The 20,487-nt window shown below is 34.5% G+C and overlaps 2 long non-coding RNA genes across 2 annotated transcripts; one reads left to right on the plus strand and one right to left on the minus strand.

Annotated features, from left to right (window-relative positions):
• Positions 1-1,184: 1,184 nt before the first annotated feature.
• Positions 1,185-9,750, plus strand: LOC136841516 (uncharacterized). The gene is made up of 5 exons (XR_010853975.1): positions 1,185-1,386; positions 5,958-5,998; positions 6,581-6,842; positions 8,687-8,802; positions 9,074-9,750. It is a non-coding gene; the product is annotated as an uncharacterized lncRNA (long non-coding RNA).
• A 3,844-nt stretch (positions 9,751-13,594) lies between these two features.
• Positions 13,595-19,902, minus strand: LOC136841517 (uncharacterized). The gene is made up of 2 exons (XR_010853976.1): positions 19,763-19,902; positions 13,595-13,819 (listed from the first exon to the last, which is right to left on the minus strand). It is a non-coding gene; the product is annotated as an uncharacterized lncRNA (long non-coding RNA).
• Between the last annotated feature and the right edge of the window lie 585 nt (positions 19,903-20,487).

Below are 20,487 nucleotides of genomic sequence, written 5' to 3' on the forward strand. Positions count from 1 at the left end.
ATAAAATGGGCCATGGGCTTGCCTTGTTAAAATGAGTCATAAATACACACACAAACACACACGCACACGTATATATTAATTTATTTATATATATAAATATATATATATATATATATATATATATATATATATATATATATATATATATATATATATATGTATGTATGTATGTATGTATATATGTAATTCTAATATGTCTTAACTTCTCGAATTCTTCGCTTTTGGATATGTTGTAATAAAGATCCAAACGCAAGAAATTGAAGAGACTGTGATGGCCGGTCTTATCACATCTCTTCAATTTCTTGCGTTTGGATCTTACGGCTTCGTAGTTACAAGCATATCAAAAAGCGAAGAATTCGAGAAGTTAAGAGGGCATTGTGGCTATTAGAATTACATATGTCTCTGGTAAAAGTGACCAGTAGATTCTACATATGTATATATGTATACATGCAATTACATATATATATATATATACATATATATGTATGTATACATACATACACACACACACACACACACACACACACACATATATATATATATATATATATATATATATATATATATATATATATATATATATATATATATATATATATATATATATATATATCATCAACCTTCAGAATTACTGAAATGTTGTAGCATAAAATCTTAATCCTAGTCCGCTTATTGTAAAGTGATGCAGTCTCCTTTTAAAACGAAAAAGTGAAAAGGCTAGATTAATGTTTTTCATGAGTGTAAGATTTACTTTGACTAAAATAAGGGCTCATTAAATTTTGTACTGTGCTATAAGGCATATCAGATTACTTAAATTTTTATCAGTATATTACCACTCATATACGAGAACTTCTGTTTGAATTAGCCAAGCACAGTCTTCGAAATACCAGTTGCGTTTTAGGTTTTAAATTAGCGTCTTAACACATCTCATTGTATAATGTGATAATAATTAATACGTAAATGTAACCTGAATTATGGTGATTAACTCTTTGATCTTTGATTTTCAAAACTCAGTTTCCGTTTTACGGTTTCATCTTTGTTTAGGTCATTCATTTTTTTCACAGCTTTTCCACATAACCAACAGATGTCACTGTTGTTTGCGGGACGTATAATGCCTATTTTCACAGTCACTGTATCTCTGGAGAATCCTTGATTTTTGTCAGCCAGTCAGAGAGAGCTGATTGTTTTCCCCCTCGACACTTCGAAAGTCGAAACTAGAAGACAATAACATGGAAGTCTGTGAATGTTTTGAAATTTTCGAAGTCCCATTGCCATGTAAAGGACTCGGGGGGTATTTTAGTTTGTGTTGTCCTAACTTTTCCAAACTTTTTTTGCCCTGCTAGTGATTGTGGTTAATCTGGATTTCACGTTCGTATTTCCTGGAAGGTATGTTTCTCGTGCAATGTTTCATATGGGAATTTTATAGTATCGGTTTCAAGTTAATTTGGTGTTGAGTGTTTTTTTTTGTTGTGGTCTTGTTAATGAAACTTGGTACTTTTTTGTCATTATTTCCTGGGAAAGTAACCGAGATCGTCTTAGTCTTTTATTCCCAGAGCATGATTAGGTTGACTGTTGTGGGCTTTGGGGGGAAGAAGGTGGACGAGAGGGAATAAGAAAACGTTCTGCATATAGATGTAATAGTTACGTTTGATACCATTGTACAGAGTTTAGCGGACTTTGTCAGTCCGCTTTGGACTTTCCACTTCTGTTCATTTACATTTCAATTACATCAATCATTAGTTCTTGATTTACGAAGAATGTTTGCAGCAGATTTGCTATTGTGTAATTATTACTCGTTCTGAAATTTGAGGATTTGGTAAAATAAACTAAGATGCTGGTTTAGTGCTGCATAAATACGTTGGTGAATGTAGTAATTGATAGCTTAGTCTATTTGAATTAAAATGCACTTATCTTGCGATTTTTTTTACGGTAAACTTAATGTCGTAAGTGTAACGGTAGGCATTACTGAAACGCATTACCAAGCTTGGCGAAGTTACAACGGGTTATGTCAGAGGTAGAGAATCTCGTTAATTAGTTTGGATGTGCTTGGAAATAAAATTTTACTGTATTTTGTTTCATAACTGTAACATGTAATTCGAGCTTTCAGCTTTTCCATTAAGCAAGTCGAGATTTTACTACAAAATATCCTTGTTAGTGAGGTACTGTATAATATTATTGTATATGGCAGTGGGGTAAATTACTTTCCTGAATCTGTCTGCTACAACGAACGAACGTGTCCGAATATATTTTAAGTCCGGTGCTTAAGTTGAAAGATTTCTTGTTTTAGTTTGCTCTGACACTATATATACTTCGTAGATTTTTGCGTTTGACATAACTCTTAGACAAAGCATCTCTGCTCATTTTTATTTATAGGTAATTAAAGCACTTTGTAGTTCCGAGGAAGTTGTCTACATGTTTTTCATAAAATATAGTAACACTAGTAACTAAAATTCACCGGCAACTTGTGTAAGGCACTGCACAGTTTTAGCAAGAACTAATTGCCGTAAAAACTAGAAAGTAAAAAAATGAGCCGAAATTTTTTCGGCGCAATAGTTTTCTGTACAGCGTATAATATTGTATGAAAATCTTAGCCGCGGCCCATGAAAATCATACCCATACCTTAAGTTATTGCACTTGCCGGACGGGATATGAACCGTTTGAAACAGACGTAGCCGTGCTCTGTCTTGTGAAGATCGCGTATGGAAACCCCTTGTTGGATGGACTTCAGGGGTTAATTACAGGTTAATTACAGCCGACCACCCGAAAATGTTAAATTGTAAATTAGCAAACAAAATACTATAAGAAACTGCCATTTCTCGCTAAACATCCGCCGTATATCTATTACTTAGATCTACCGATTTATATACAGTATATATAAGTTAGCGATAAAATGACAACCATAACAAAGATAATTTAAATATAGGTATATATAAATTAGCGATAAATGACAACCATAACCGTGGTAAATACGACATGGTTAAATTGGAAGTTGATTTGGATCTAACGTAGCGCCTCCTTTCAGTAAATATTTCCCAATGAATAATTTGAAACTTGTGAAACTTTCGAGGGATTCAATTAAGCTAGTGCTGCTGTAGCCGTTAGGCAGTTTCTTGGACCCAGTGGCGTAACTAGCTCTAGTAGCGTCCGGGGCGGACTCTGAAAGTGATGCTCGATTCCCTTGCTAAAAGAGTACTAAAGTGGTGAAAATTAAACGCACATTTTAAGCCTTAACATCTCCAAATCATGTATTTTATTTCATAAAGCTAAAATAAAAACAATATAGCAGATATACAACGGAACCCTCCGAGCTTTAGAAGCGAGTTGGCTAATGACATTTTTTAGAAGAGCTCGCTAATGACAACAAAGTCTGATTAGTAATTTCGTGCTCTATTGACAATACCGCGCTCGACCCAGGAGAGAAAGAATCACTTGCTGCCCAACACCAGTGTCCATAAATCGCTGTTCAGTGTTGCGATCAGACGAAATATGCTAGAAAATCTAGAATTATGACTAACCAAACCTACTCCAAAGATGCCAGTGTCCCCCCCTTAGTTACATAATGCAAAAAAAAAAAAAAAAATGGTTACTGTTCCCGTAATACGATATCGTGATAATCGTATCACGGTGCCTAATTCATTCAGCAAGGTTTGTGTTTTTGACTGATAATTTGACGAATGAGTCGACTAGGTAAAGGAAGAGTTTAGCACGTATAAACTGTGTTGTATCTTGAGTAAATCTTGAGTACAAGGTAAAATTGCCACATCCGCAGGTGGTAAGATTTTATAATCCATGAAAGCAAAAAGTTGAAATCTGTAGTGAATCTAGTGTTTGGTAAGGCTGCGTGAAATCCCAGGATTTTAAAATCCAGATAAATAAATTTGTCCGGTTTCATGTGATGCAAATCACAATCACATGATGTTGACTTTGTCGAATGGTACAAGTAGATCTGTAGATTGTCAGTGCGGTTTAAAAAGAGCCTTTCAAGGCCTTAGGAATTGGGGAAATAGTTTATCTTGAAAGTAAGGTGATTTGTCGAGCGTAACTCGGTTTCCGTTAATTTGCATATTAAATTACTGTTCCAAAGTTAGTGGTTTTTACAGTGAAATAACCAAATTAATGGACGGGCTGTAGGTAAGTACGTACGAAGCTCTGTGTAAGGAATTAAATGAGTAATTAATTCAGCAGTCCGACGGGTCTGTTCTATCAAAGATTGTAAGATGTTTTAAAAGAAATTAACTGCTGCCGTTCACGGCTACGAAGGTATTGTTAGATATTAGGATACCCTAGTCAGATGTTACCCAAGTGCAGATAAAGTTTGAGACATGGCTGACTTCAGTAACGAGGTTAAATACAAAATAGCAAATACTGAATGTACTGAATGTTTATTCAAATAAGATCCTCGGTAACCGAACAATTCTTGGGAAAATCTCATTCAAAAACGTCTGTAAGGCAAACAGCGCACTATAATTTTTCTTAAAGCAATCTATTGCACGGCAATAATCAAATGTACCAATCAAAATGTACCAGAACTACGAAGTAACACCGGAGAATTTAATATTTTTTCTTATAAGAAATGAAAAACCTCTAAACAGGTGACTAGGACTTGGCCTTAATGAGGAGGAATTTAATTCTTGCTATGCATTTCAAGGAATTTTTTTTTTACTATCCAGTTAACATCTGCTGTTCCTTAATTTAGTTATTCATATTGATCCCACATGATTTCATCTTACATTCCTACGAATTAATGAATAAAGCTGTCACTTTTCAAACATTTTACGTGTTGAAATGGGTTTTTAAACAATAACAAAGAAAAGCACTTGCAAAAAAATTCTTTACAAAACCTGTAAATCATATGACATTCTTAGTTGGTCAAACCGTTTAAAAAATATTGAGCTTCAAAAGTACGAAGTATGACAAGGATAGTATAACACCTTGTTTCGTAATGTTCTTTTTTTTTTCAATGGTTTTAAAGGAATGCGCCACTGCCTGTTTTCATTTCTGCTGTAATATGTCAATTTCCCGTTAACGTTTGGCATATAAAAAGTCAAGACAATTGTACACATGACCTGGTCTTAATATTCAGATTTCATGTTCATAATTATATTTTAGATGTTCTCTAAAACGAATTTTACGGTTTTTTAAATACCCTATAGTGTCTATAAAAGGGAGTAGTTTAGTGTTTTTTTTTTCCTATAAACATTTCTAGCATCACAGCTCAAGTCAACATCACACAGGCTTCTTGCAGAGCCTAAGTAGACTATTCAGTCAGCAGTGCGCACTAATATATTGGTATTTGATTGGTGTCCTTTTGTCTCTTCATTGTCCCAATTCAAGATAATGTTTTGCTCGTTATGTCAAAAGATTTTTACCCCATCTTGCCTCGAACTTTTCCAAAATTTCAAACTTACTTTCCACAAACATTCCTAGACGTTTTCATTAGTTTGGAACATTCAGTCGCTTTACATGGAGAGGAAAGTGGATATGCTATTAACTTTTGATTTTTAATGGTTAACATATGTTGTTGTAAAAGCTTTAGAGCTTCATGGAATTATTCAGTCATCACAAACTTTGAGAAAAGTCATGCTACAATTACATAGTTTGTTCAGTATTTAGACTTCTGATTTACCACCAAGTCTGTCTTCTTGTAGCCGGAAGTAATAAAATTGAGTCATGAGTTCTGTGGATGCTTCCAGTGATGATTCTACAGACACTAATTTTTTTTTAACTCCCAACATGTGAAGTTCACGTAGGGGTAATAAAGCTGAGAAAAAGAGGGTTGGTGACTAGAGTACGTAATAGACATGTCAGGTTCTCCCGTGTAGAAGCTGGTAGTCTTTGTAACTCCATTTAAGGTAGATTTTTTGTAAGCCAATTCGAATGCGTGTTCTTTGAGATTTTTTTTACTGTTTACTGTAAACTGCTGTGGAACTGCTTCTAATTCTGCTAATTTGTTGCAGGACAGATGTCTCGAAGGATGGAAGGTCGTCTTGCAGTGAAGGTACTGTCAAGAAAAAACATTGAGGACCTAGTTGAAACTGGTGCAATTAATGAGGGTAGAATTATTCCAAAATGACGGCTTCTGTTAACTACGAAGGAAATCGTGCCTGTTGGAGATTGGTATCCATTATAAATACAGAAGTGCCTAAAAAAAAAGTATCTCTAGGGAAGACGTAGCATATGATGCTTGTGGAAATTTGAGGTGCATAGAATTTTGTGAAAGTTTTGAAAGTAGCAGGCTACTGTAAATGTGTGAATTAACTCTAACATTAATTTGACCTCTTTTAATGTTAGACATGCAATGCTGCCCTTGTCTGATAAATACTGTTTTGGATAGATTAACTTGCTAAATTAAATAAAAATTGTGGGATTTTTTCTTGAAACTTAGTTTGTGAAGGTGAAGACTGTGAAAGTACAGATAATTCAGTAAGAATTTAGTTTCCAAGTTAGCAAAAAATATCTTGGTAAAATAAAGCCTTATCACGCATTTCAGGATTTTTTTTTAAAGATTCCTGATAGTTGTATAAGAAATGTGCGTGATGCACTTTATTAGATTGTGTATTTCAAGTATTTTTTTTTTCAGGTGTGAACAGTTGCGGGTACTAAGTTACATGTTACTTGTGGTTACTGAAGTTCAGTAGTTTATGCCTAGAACACAGCCAAATTTTAGGTCGAGAGCTGTATATCGAAGCAAGTTAGTGCTCAGAGGCCCTTTCCATTTCACAGTTTGGGAGGAAACTGTGCCTTAAAGGTGCGGTTCAGTAACATCAAGGTGAAGGCTGTTACTGTGATCAATGAATTACAAAGAAATTTCGATTATTAGAATTTACATGAATTTTTTAAAGGTAAGACACTAAGTTTATCTGCTATTAAGAATGCCTTCGGCTATTAAGAATGCCTTCGGCTCTTGTCAGTCTTAATGGATTGCATATTGAAAATTTTACTTTGAATAGATTGAAGTATTCCTTTGTAAATTTATGCAAGTTAATCACGCCAGAAAGCCTTTTTGCTAGGACATCAGAATGACTTTGATTAATGTTGTAAACATCTGAGACCTATGCAGGTTAAGTTTCGTAGCATATTTTCATTCTTGGTTTGTTGTTTGCCATGTAGGCTGTTAATTTAAATATACAGTCATGGTTAGTTTAATTTAAATATTTCTTTACATTCTTGGTTATGATTTAACTTCCTTTACATTCTTGGTCAGTTGTGGGCCATGTGGGCTGTTAATTTGGATCTTAATTTACATTCTTGGTTATTTGTTTGCCATGTAGGCAGTTAATTTAAATTTCATTTACATTCTTGGTTACTTATTTGCCATGTGGGCTGTGAATTTAAATTTATTTAAATTTCATTTACATTCTTGGTTAGTTATTTGCCATGTGGGCTGTTAATTTAAATAATTTACATTCTTGGTTAATTTGCTTTATAGGCTGATAACTTAAACCTTCCTTTACGTTCTTGGTTAGTTGTTTGCCTTATAGGCTGTTAATTTAAATCATTTAAATTCATTTTTTTTGCTATGTTGGCTGTTAATTTAAATCTTCGTTTACATTCTTGGTTTTATTTGCCTTATGGGACTGTTAATTTAAATCTTCGTTTACATTCTTGGTTAGTTGTTTGCCTTATAGGCTGTAAATTTAAATCTTCATGTACAGAAATTGATCTTCCTTGAAAATTTCTCAGTTATGAAACAGTTGGAAAGGTTTTGGGAGTGCTATTGATATTTGCAAGAGGTTTTGTGTGGCTTTGGAGAAATTGTTCCGTTTTTCATTCTAGTTCATTAAAAATATTTAGTGAATTACAGAATGTTTAGATTCCTTTGAATCCTAATTTAAAATTGTGTTATTTAGAAAAGCTCAGTGAAAGCAGTTATACAACATGAAGTTTGTCAAGTGCTACTTAAGACTAGGATAGGCTACTTTAATTCATTATTCTTGGGAGCTGTAAGCAGATAAATTATGCTTGCTGCCATTCTTAATATGCAAAAGTCTGTTCTACTTAAGATAGGTTACTTGGAAATTTATGTATGTCAGTTGATCTTGAAGGTAAAAATACAGAGGTTTGACTCTAAGAAGTAGGGACCTTGATTATAAATATAGGTTCTTCCAATATGAGACTTAATACTCCCAGTTTAACGAAATAATTTTGGAAATGCATAGCCTCGCAGTTCAGAATTAAAATTTAAGACTAAAAGCAATATTGGGTGTTAAGTGGTCCAATAAACTATCCTTTCCCAGGAAAAGGCTTGAAGTCGCTAGGTTTTTTTGTACTTCATGGCATTTTCATTATTTCTGGTTGTTTTGTGTACTGCACCTTCTAAGTTGAAAGGAAATTAGCATTAAAATTTTCATTAGGTTTTATTATACATCAGGGCATTTTCATAATTTCTGGTTGTTTTGTTTACTGCACCTTTTAAATTGAAAGTAAATATTTAGCATTAAGGTAACACTATTAATCATGCTGCTAGAATTTTTCAATATAAATTTCTTTAAACTTTTAAGTGTTTATCTAGGCCCTTCAGATGGAAGAGTTTTTTTTTATTGGGTAAAAGAGCAATGGAAACTGTTGCATTAAAAAAATTAAAATAGCCCTTTTTTTTTTTTTAAGGGACATTAACTTTAAACAATTTGTTGGTGATTTTTCTGTTGGTGACGTGCAAATCTAGTATTACAATTGATTCTTTCAGATTTGCGCACTTTTATTCGTCATCAAGAAAGATGGTTCCTCCAGAAATATGCTAGGGGAAAATGTTCACACTGAATTGTCATCAATGGAGTTTATTCACATTCCTTCCTTTTGCAGGCAAGTAGTGTACTGGTTTGGAAGTATTTACACAAGTCTCGGTAAAATTGGTTTAGTTACCAAACCTTCCATACTCTTATGTTTAACTTGAAGAAAACTTACATTTTTTGCGATAAAAATGTTAGTAATTTCTGAATCCTTTGATATTGACCTACTGAAAGTAACTATGATTTGAAATTATGTAATTGAAGCTTGGGATCTTAATTTTTATACCTTTGTATTTCATGTTGGTTTCTTATTTTTGTAATTTAATTTACGTTTTCTTTTTCAGTTTGTGTTCAAAGAGGTTGCTTAGGGTAATAAAACCAAGGTAGTGTTGAGGAGGAATCTGAAAATAAAGCGTTAATCTACCAAGAGCAAATAGTTGTGGGCGCCTTTTAGTTTTCAATACTCGACTAGGAAAGCAATGAAGGTGGTGAAGAAGGGAAGACGAGGTCAACAGTAACTACGAGAGAATTACGAAAAGTATAGTTTAGAATATAAGACGACGATGAAGAAGCTAATGAATATGAAACGCTGACGAAGAGTAGAAGTTGAATACAAGTAGTCTACGATACGACGATGGTGATGAAAGGTAGCAAATGGTAGACGATAACGACGAAGAGGTGTGAGAAAGCGGGACGACGGAAGCGAAAAAGATCAGCAATTGGTTTTAACTATGAAGCGTAGCAGTGAATTGTAGAAGATAGATGAGATAATACGAGGGCGACAGTGTAAATTTTTAGTAGATGATGATGAGGCATAGCAGAAGAGAAGACGGCCTTGGAAAATGGTAGAAGAAAATGAGACTTGGAGGCATAGAATGTACACGTCATTAAATACTAAAAAGAAAGATTACGAATTTCAAGGAGACATTCCTCAGACTAACGAATTTCAAGGAGACATTCCTCTCACTTATCCTATGTGTAACCTGTAATAAGTAAGGTGTAATAAATAATATACCATATATTTACACTTTTATTGTTTCTTAATCACTTACTGTAAACTAATTTACAATATTTCTAGTTTACTAAACTAATAGTCCTGAGACTGCAAAAACGTTTTTTTAAGGGGTTTTATGCCCCAATTATAGTTAACAGGTATACCCCATTCACTACACTAGACGCATATGGGCTGTATGCTCCTCCTGCCGCTGTAAGCTCTGTTCCTGGACAGTAGTCGACGTTGCAGGCCATATGGCCTTACCACTCTGAACACGACACTGGAGCTAACAGGTATACCCCATTCACTACACTAGACGCATATGGGCTGTATGCTCCGTTCCTGGACAGTAGTCGACGTTGCAGGCCATATGGCCTTACCACTCTGAACACGACACTGAAGGGCTCTATGCCGTGGCCTCTAAACTGTGTGGAAGCAATCTAACTTTCCCTCTAGTATTTTGAACATTGAAGACAACTATCTTCTCCAAACCACACAACCCTGAAACAAAAAAAAAAAAAGTTACAAATGGTTAAAAAAAAAAAGTTACAAATGGTTAATAAGGTAGTTATCAATCTCCCCACAATGTTTTTATTGCTTAATGTTTTTAAGCAACAAACAGTCTTTAAGCAACAAACTGCTTACTACTTAGTCTTTAAGCAACAAACTGTTTACTACTAGTCTTTAAGCAACAAACTGCTTGCTACTAATGGATTCTATTCTCCCTTGCTTCAAAGATTTTACACTAATACAATGAATGCCTTTAAAACTACCCAATGAAAAATGAAACTTTGTAAAAACCACCCAAGGAAATATGAAACACCATCCAAGGAAATATGAAACACCATCCAAGGAAATATGAAACTTTGTAGTGTCACAGAATTACTGTGTGCTTAATTTTCTTGAATTAATGGTTAATTAACAACCACCAGTTAAAACAAAATTAGAAATTTTTTCTATTAAAAATACAAGTAATAAATGGCCTCGTCTGTAAAATTTAATTAGGAGCAATATGCAATCCAACAAAAAAAATCTTCAGATTGTTAGATTGTTTTAAGAAGTAATATATAAACAGAACATTGCAGAAAATAACTTTTCGTGAACTTACAAGAACCAGCAGATTTTCTACTCTTCAGTAACGAAAATTGTCACATTACCAGGATAGTAGTCTCTTCTGAGCTTCATACGCCTACTATACTTGCCTGTGAGGTAAATAAAGTGAGATTAATTAGTCTTTAAAAAAATCTAATGAAACTTAGTACTTTAACTGATTACAGAAACTTAGTACTTTAACTGATTACAGAAACTTAGTACTTTAACTGATTACAGAAACTTAGTACTTTAACTGATTACTTTTCCGAATATAAATAAGGTGTACGAACACTAAAACAAAATAAGTATTCATATCGATTAAATTAATCTACCTCCAGTATTTTACTGCATAAGTTTCAGACCAGTAAGACGACAGCTGTGTGCCATGTTTCCTCAATACTTGCTAGAAAAATATCAAAACTATATTGCAAATTATTATTTACAGGGAGATTAACATTAAATTGCTAAAACTAAAATTAGCTAATTTACAGAGAACATTTCGGATCGTGTCATTCAGACAGCAAGATCCAATCGATAAAGGTCAATTGGAGAAAACTGTGGCTAGCTCCTGAAAGTAAACTAAGCCAAGCAGACCAGGCTGTGTGCTTTCCCTTCTGCAATAATTGCTAAATTTGTTTTACCTATTGGAGTCTTAATACTAATATACCATTATAATTCAAAAACCTTATTAGCATTCTTGTTAAACCTTAAAAAGTAACCCGCTGTTCCCTTTTACCCATACTGCATCCTGCAATAACAGAAGCCATATGAAATGTCTAAAAACCTACCCTGTAAAAAGTCAAGTCCCTACCATTACTCCAGCTGTCATTTGAAGCACTATTCACAGTGTTAAGTTATCATACCCAAGGCTATTCATCCTATTATAAAGCAAGCTCTTTCATTATTATACTATACAGCAACTAAAGTGACATTTCCAAATAAAACCATATACAAAGTGAACAATGTTGACTTCATCTTGACCTCACTTGAGTAACAGCTTCAGCAGTTTTCTTCATCCGGGAAAACTCGAGTCTTGTAGGTTCATGGTCACCGGTTCTTCCATGGGCCATCTGTTCTCTGTATGCCTAACACACTTGCCTTTAAGGCAAATTAATTTGAAATCACCACTGGTGAATAATTATGTTAACACTTCGAAACAATGCCTACTATTCAAATATCAATAAGCTGTACTAAAAATCTTGTAAGCCTTCGTATCAAAAGTTATTATTTATGTTAAACTTGCTGAATTTAAATTTTTCCCCTAACGTTATACTTCCTTCCCGGAAATGGCCTTTGACAATGTAAAATAGTCATGATGGAACGTAACCTGTTAAAAACATCTTAGTGTATTGGGTCAAAGTAACCCAAACCTAATTTCTGTTAATACAGTTAAAAAATGGTTCATAGATAAAAGTTACATACCCATTTCCAACCCATGTAAAAGTAATTACCAGAATATTTTGGGTTACAAAGCATCACTAACCAAAACTCGAGTATTGACATTTTTTCGAGAGCCTTACCATTACATTCAACCTTTCATCGATAATCAACCTTTCATCGATAATCAACCTTTCATCGATAATCAACCTTTCATCGATAACCCTATACAGCTAATATACTTTATTATTATTAAGGTAGTTTAACCAGACCACTGAGCTGACTTTAGCTAATATACTATACATTCAAACTACCATTCACGAAACCAGTAAACAAGATGGTTTGAACTATCAATTTGCACAAAGTATCAAATGCAAATAAAAATATGGAATGAAAATTTAACTGTTTAAGATATTTACGTTCTCCAGTTTTTTTTTTATTCTACAGTAGTTTTGTGTGCGGAGGTAGTCTTCTATAGCAAAGTTATTACAAAGCTTTTTAATGTCCATGACTTTAACCAGAGAATATCCTTGCATTCTACAGTATTTTTCTGCGTGCTTCAAGTTATGACTTTAAGCAAAGCTAATATCAATTTCAAATCTTAGTAATTTGTTCAAATGAACAATTTCCCCTAGAGTACACTTTGGAATATTCCCGACTTAGGTATAAGATTAACATCATTCAATTGCAGAATAAAACTTAGGCCGAAGGCCAAGCGCTGGGACCTATGAGGTCATTCAGCGCCGAAGGAAAATTGAGAGTAAAAGGTTACAAAAGTGTTAACAGGTGGAAAACCTCGTAGTTGCACTATGAAAGTTGTTAGAACAGGGTGGAAAGTAAGATGGAAGAAAGAATACTAGAGGAGGTACAACAGAATGAAAGGGGTTGCAGCTAGGGACCGACGGGACGCTGCAAAAAACCTTAAAATGCCTACGTGCACCGCGCGTGAGCTGCGCTGACGGCACCACCACCTTGGGGGGCCATTCAATTGTGTTCATGAAAAACTTCGATAATTTGTACCAGCGTCTATTTATTAATTTGGCCATACAAAAAAACGATAGGACTAAAATTATTTAATTTCCAGAATACTTAATGATAAGAACCTTATTTCAAGTAACTGAATTTTCCTATTTTTAAATTTTAGAACATGCCCGAAAACTTAGCCAATATAATCCAGCTGTTCTGTACATTAGGCATTCGAACAGGTGTTTACTTCTGAAATCTTTTTTTCTACTCTAGAGCAGATTAACATTAAGTACCCTCAAAGCCACTGTACGCGATCTCATCGACAAGTTCACCAAAGTTAAGATTTAAAAAAAATTGGTTTCTACAGTTCCATCGTTTAATTAGCATGGGAGCATGTCAGAATTATCGTATTTTTAAGTGTAAATAAAAATTTAAATGAATGATATAATTTATTTTCAACTCCCTTTGGGTATTTTTACATTTCAGCACCTTACAAATGTATACTTAACTAATCAACTAAGTTTGAGCAAAACTTGAAGTACTTAATCTTCATTCAGTAGTTTACGGGACTTCAGTATATTCCAGCAAAATGTCAAACTAATGCTGTAGCAGTAGCTCTCTTGCATACTTTCTAGTATTGCCACTGTTGGGGAACCTACACCTGAAAGAAAAAAAGGCTTTTTTATTTACATAGTCACTCATTCATATTAACATTTCATTCTGGGAATACTAATGAGGTTGAGAAATATTAAAATCAAGGTTAGGATTAATGACAGTTATCCAAAGGATATTATAAAGGTTATGAAGACATCAAAAATTTGGGTATTTTTTTTTTAGCAAAGATGCCGGTTCTCAAATGCTACTTTCGACATACTGTCTCAATGTAGACTCTGATCTGAAAAATACAGTAGGATTTGGAATTTAATACTTTTTCAGTCTAAAATCCTATTAATTGCATACTAAGACTTCTTGCCAATTATTGCCATGGTTATTAAACTAACGAGTAAAAACACAACCTTAATTCTATGGTCTGCCAATTACCAAAGTATCGGACTTTGAAACTTTTTCCCAAAGTTTTGGTTACTTAACTGTCAAGAGACTTTCTGTAATCTTGGGTAACGGCATTTTATTATTTATTTTTTTGAAGAAAAGCCCTGAAATGATCACACACTTACTTGACTGCCTGATTACTTACACAATATAATCCATCATTATGGACTCACAGATCAGTTTGACAGCATTGCCAGCTAAGTACTTACAGCATAATCAGGGTGTTTCTGACGTACCTAAGAAAATGGGTCATACAGCGGCCTTTGGCTCCACAGGGGTAACTGGTTTAAGACACCTTCAAATAGGAACAGAAAATTTGGAACAGCTGCACAGAAATGGCACTCGCTAAAAAGCACGCCCAGCTAAGTTTAGGCAAAACTAAACCATGTGACCAAGTGATTTTGTTTAAGCCAAAGTACCAACAGACGGGGTGCACTGTAGGCAGACGTTTTTTAGCAGCATCCCTTCCGCCCCCAGCTGCAACCCCTTTCCTTCACACATCCTAACTCCATCTTACTGTCCACGCTCTCTCTCAATTATTTCATAAAGCAACGTCAAGATTTTCCTACTGTTACACCTTTCAAACCTACCTACTCTCAGTTTCCTTTCCAGTGCCTGCCCTTTGGCCTAAACTTTGTATTCCATTCCACTACAACATACAGGGTTTCAGTTGCATATCAAACAAGCACAAGAACTGGTAGGAAAGGCGTAACAATCACTAGATATAAATATTCACACTAAACCAGTATAGTAATTTTACAACTCTGAAGGTCAAAAATTTAAACAGAGGCTAAAAAAAACCCGAACACTATATTTGCGACAGTTCTCAGAAATGATTTACTATCTGCAACAGTTCTGCAGACAACTTCAAATCATTACCATTGATAATGACTATATTTACAGTTAGCCAGAATTACATTTGTCTTTACAGTCGCCATATGATTTAAGCACAAGGTAGTGTACATTACCTTGTGATTTGCTCATTTCATGACCACAGTGGCTATGATAAAGGAAAAAAATGACCCATTCCTCAACCAAATCTGTCACCGTACTTTAAAAGCTTTTTACAGGTTTGCAAAGCCATTTCTACACTTGTTAATCACATGGATAAATTGGAACATTTCCTATTATAAACAACTTCTCAATTAGTACCCACAAGACCGAACATTCTAAATATGACGGGATACCTACAAAACGCTTCAAGCTCACCGCGCTGCCATGCTGAACTAAATTCATTTCTACTCAAAACAATTTCAAAATACTGATCTGTTATGCTATTTTCAGAGGAGCATGCTGTTCATTAACAAAAGGAGCATTAAGAAGAAACCAGCCCTAGTAAATTTCAATAACAATTTCACACTGCCATTTTGTTTTCATTTAACTTACTGTAGTTAAAGGTTACCATTAAAATCCCAGATACGACAATTAAAAACCTGAAACTTATGTCAATTTAGAAATACTTCATTCAAACACTTATGAAGGCGTTCTATCTGAAGTACCATGCGATAACATGGATGGTAGGCAATTACAGTTCATTTTGTAGCATACGAAAAACCAGTTTTTCGAATGTAAATGATTCAACCATTTCCATCCAGCCATGCAATTTAATAAAAACGGGTATTACAAGTTCGTGAATATGCATCACATACAAATTACTAAGGCTTAAGCTGCAAGCTGTACTAAATTGCCCCTAAAATGAAACAGTAGTTGGAAAGTCACCCGTGTATGAAAAAGCAGAAATCATACGGTTGAGTCTAATTGCCAACTGGCAAAAAAACATATCGCAGTGTCAGTTCCAAAACATTTCTCTCAAATACACGCCCATCTAGTTATTCTCTACCTCCAATTTAGAAAAATTCTTTAAGCTATCTGAAAATCTTATTTAAAAAAATTTTAAGAGGGATAAAATTTTACTATCATTACCTCAAAATTAAATTATACTTATAAAACTACGAAAAGACCCTTGTCGAAGACAAGCCTTAAAACCTACACTTGCAAATTCAATTAAAAACTACACCTGCAAATGTTTTGGCCAATTTCCTGTCGTATTTATCAGAATGAATTTCCCAAAATTCATAGAACTAGGCAAAGTTGATATCTAAGGCTTTCACAGCGACGTTAATTTGACTATGCTAAAAGCTGGTTTTTCATTGGCTACGCTAAAAGCTAGTTTTACGTTAAAGTCACCTGAAATATACTGCCAACATAACCTTTTATTAGTATGAAAGATTGTTACTCAATTTCAGTGGAAAAAAATTTATTCACCCATTTTATTAGTCCATCGAACATGCCAGGTAAACCTAACATTCTAAAAACTAATTTGTGAAGTTTTGTGAACTAAAACCTAATACAGATTAGGACTAATTTCGCGAAATGACTATTGCAAATATATCAAGAACTGACGTGGTTTTCATGCTCAAAAACTACTGGAGACTGTCTGGCCTAGCAGTCAACCATTACTTCGAAACTCATTAAGAAGTTAAGTATACCTTAGTTTAACCAGACCACTGAGCTGATTAACAGCTCTCCTAGGGCTGGCCCGAAGGATTAGATTTATTTTACGTGGCTAAGAACCAAATGATTACCTAGCAACGGGACCTACAGCTTATTATGGAATCCGAACCACATGATAGCGAGAAACTAACTGTTCACCAGAAAAATTCCTCTTATTCTTCATTGGACGGTCGGAGATTCTAACTTGGGCCAGCAGAGTGCTAGCTGAGAACGGAAACCACTCTCCCAACGAGGAACTTCGAAACTCGTTAAAACGTGAGGGGAGTACAAAAGGTCTGAACTATTCGACTGTACTTGAGACAGTAGCTACTTGAGATTAAAATAAGCAGCTTATTTAGCTAATCCACCCCATTAACAATCTGCTGTACCTCTTTTCCACTACTACAAAATTTGTAAATATCAAATCTCCACTGGCACTTAATGTGGGTTAGTGTCTCCTTTGAGAGTTTATACCAGATTGACTGGTCGCACCAAAAGCAGATATGAAATACACTATCAGGTGGAAGGCTCTTAAGCTGAGACACTAAAAATTTCAAATGCAAGTCATCCTCTTGCATATGAAAAATCAAATTATTTCTTGAGACTGTATCCAGAACTTGCATGTAAAAGCAATCCCATCCAAAGGGGTCGAGTACATATCACACCAGAACTTTTAACAAGGCACCTACCTATTACAGACTTGCTTAAAAAAGCAGTCACATTAAAAGGGGTTTACTTATCACACCAGGACTGCTTTTTACAATGCATCTACCTATTACAGACACTAAGTAAGTCACATTAAAAGAGGTATATCACATTAAAAGGTGCTTGGTACACATTACCAGAACTGCTTTTTACAAGGTACCTACCTACCCCTGATTTCACAAAAGGAGAGGACTGTTTTCTGGATTAAATTTCCTATCTTGACTATCCATAAACTATGAAGATTCTCACTGCAATGTAGTTTAAGTTCTGATAACGGAAACTGTTTTTCATGCTAGATTAAAAACTAATCCAAACTCCCAGCATATCCCAGAAATTATTTCATCTCAATCTCTTGTACTCCTGGCAAATATGGCAAATCTACGATATGACAAGATGGAAAGTTCAAATTATTGGTAATTCTACAGAACAGCTCTGTGGGGAGCCTTGTTTAGTGCCAGCCTCTCGTGGGTGAACGTAAAAACAACATTTCTCAAATTCTTTTAAAAATTACTCAAATCTCGCCAGTAATAATCAAATCTCGCCAGTAATGTATTATACACACCATTTCTTATCTAGCACAGTCAAAATTTTATCACTAAACGAAATTTCCGTGGCTGCCAAATTATTTATGGTTGAAACCTTAATTGCACAGCTAACGCTGTAGATGGGAGAAGTTCAAAATTTTCAAGTATTTTTCTCGTTTGTACACCAGAACTTTTAACAAGGTACCGGCCTATTACAGACTTGCTTATAAAAGCAGTCCCAGAAATTATTTCATCCCAAATCTCTTGTACAAAGTACCTACCTATTGCAGACATACTTTATAAAGTGTGCACATATGGCAAATCACATTACAATATGACAAGATGGAAAGTTCAAACAGTATATAAGTCACATTCTAAGGGGTTTACACTGGTACATAAATCAAAGGTACCTACCTATCCCTGATTTCACAAAAGAGGACTTTTCAGGATTAAATTTCTATCTTGACAGAACAGCTTTAAGTTCTAATAACGGAAACTGATGCTAGATTAAAACTTTTTAGTACTGGCCTCAATCAAGATGGGTGAAATCTGAGTTCTGAAAACATTCCTCAAATTTTTTTAAAAATTACTCTAATCTCACCAGTAAAGTATTATATACACCCTTTTGTATCTAGCGCATTCAAAATTTTATCACTATACGAAATCTCCGTGGCTGCCAAATTAATGATGGTTGAAACCTTAATTGCACAGCTAACGCTGCAGATGGGAGAAGTTCACAAAATTTTCACCAAGTATTTTTCTAGTTTGTACAACTGACCACTTCAAGTTTTATTCTGGCACGAATTATGAAGACCCCAACCCTATGCAAATATTCGAAGGAAACCATAACTTCACGAAAGAAGTTATCTATATTGAGCAATATTAGACTAACATTTTCACATACTCCCCCAAGAATAGTGGACAAGATTTAAGGTTATGGCCTTTACTGTATCTAAAATAAGTCACTAAATTAAGAGTTCATACTGCAACTAAGCCAACACTTCCTTAAAATAATAAGTGTCCTCGATTCAGTTTACCGAACTCATACGAATTAGCTCCTCGAACGTTTTAAAACCTAAAAAACTCGCGATAGAACCTGTAACACCGTTTAAACAGCGTTATGGAAGTCCGTTCCTATATGTTTACGTATCAAACTTATTCGATGAGATTTAGTAATGTTCGGGAAGTAATGTCATTTTACAAATGAACTTGCCTACCAAGACAATTTGAAACAAACATTTTAAAACTAGCAACTAATGGCTTAAGCTTCACCAAGAAATATATGCAAGAACAAGTTAAAATAGTATTGGTCACTTATACAAACTGTTTACATTGATGCTAAATTTAAGAACATCTCTCTACTGAAGAACTCACGTTATGAAAAGGCACAAAGGCAAATTGGATTTCCCTAACATATCAGAAAGTTTGCATTGTCAAGTCAAAATTCATGTTCCCTATTTAAGTATTATTGACGAGTTGACGAGTTCACATCACAAGTTTTCTAATAAAGTTGAAACTGTCCACAAAAATATTTCACTTCCGGCTAATTTATTCCCAAAGTAAAAACATTTAAGCACACTGCAATATCATTTGTAGAGTTTTTTTTTTTAACCACAACTTGTACCTGCAATAACAGCTCAAACGAGTTAAGTATACGATTTCTAAAGATCAATATCAAAGAACACATGTTGAAAAATCGAAAAATTATTTACCTTCAAAAAACATCGAGACACTTGGAATTCTACTAGAACATTAACGGCTCAACGAAGGGAAAGTATAAGATTACTAAAAGAAAAAAATCACGAATCTTTAAAAATCGAAGAATCATTTACCTTCACAACCCATCGTACAGACCTAGGAGATACTTGGAATTCCACCAGCAAGTTCACCAAAACCAGCTAAACAAATAGTGACCGTCACCTCTCAGTCCTCCTTCGTAATCAAGACACTCCAGAAGTTTTCAGCCAATAGCTGGGGTCCGTGTCACTGCAAGGAAGGACAACAGGGTACACACTTTCTGATTGGCTGAGAAGCAAACAAGGAAACTCCAAGGAGATAATGTCATTTCCCTCAGAAGTTGCTCTTCAACAAGAAATGTGGTGACATCTGTAGGTATCACAAGTAAACCTGAAAAAGTTAAATTTAATGATGAAAAAACTTATGAAAAGTATTAATGGGTTGTAAATAACAATAATCCAATGTCTTCGAAAATATTACGAGATGGGAGAAATTTATTAAATAGTTCCTTGCGTTCGTGTCTCTTAGACAATATCATGTTTGGTTTCACAGCCAAAATTGCACATTTATACTTAATTTATGCTCTGAAAAGTACCGGGTCCTTTACGATATTTCACTAGTTTTTCTAAGAGGAAGTCGTTACTCAAAAGAACAATGTCTTAGTATATTTATCAACAAAACAAAAAAATAAATTTCGATACACTTTCCACCAAAATTTGGTATTTACTGATATCATCGAAAACTTGATTGATTATGACATGTGCAATTTCCGAAGGCGATTCAGTTTCCTTTGCATTATGCATTGCTTCCTCAAGGACAG

Source organism: Macrobrachium rosenbergii, chromosome 9, assembly GCF_040412425.1.
Source record: "Macrobrachium rosenbergii isolate ZJJX-2024 chromosome 9, ASM4041242v1, whole genome shotgun sequence".
In the NCBI taxonomy this organism is placed as follows: domain Eukaryota; kingdom Metazoa; phylum Arthropoda; class Malacostraca; order Decapoda; family Palaemonidae; genus Macrobrachium; species Macrobrachium rosenbergii.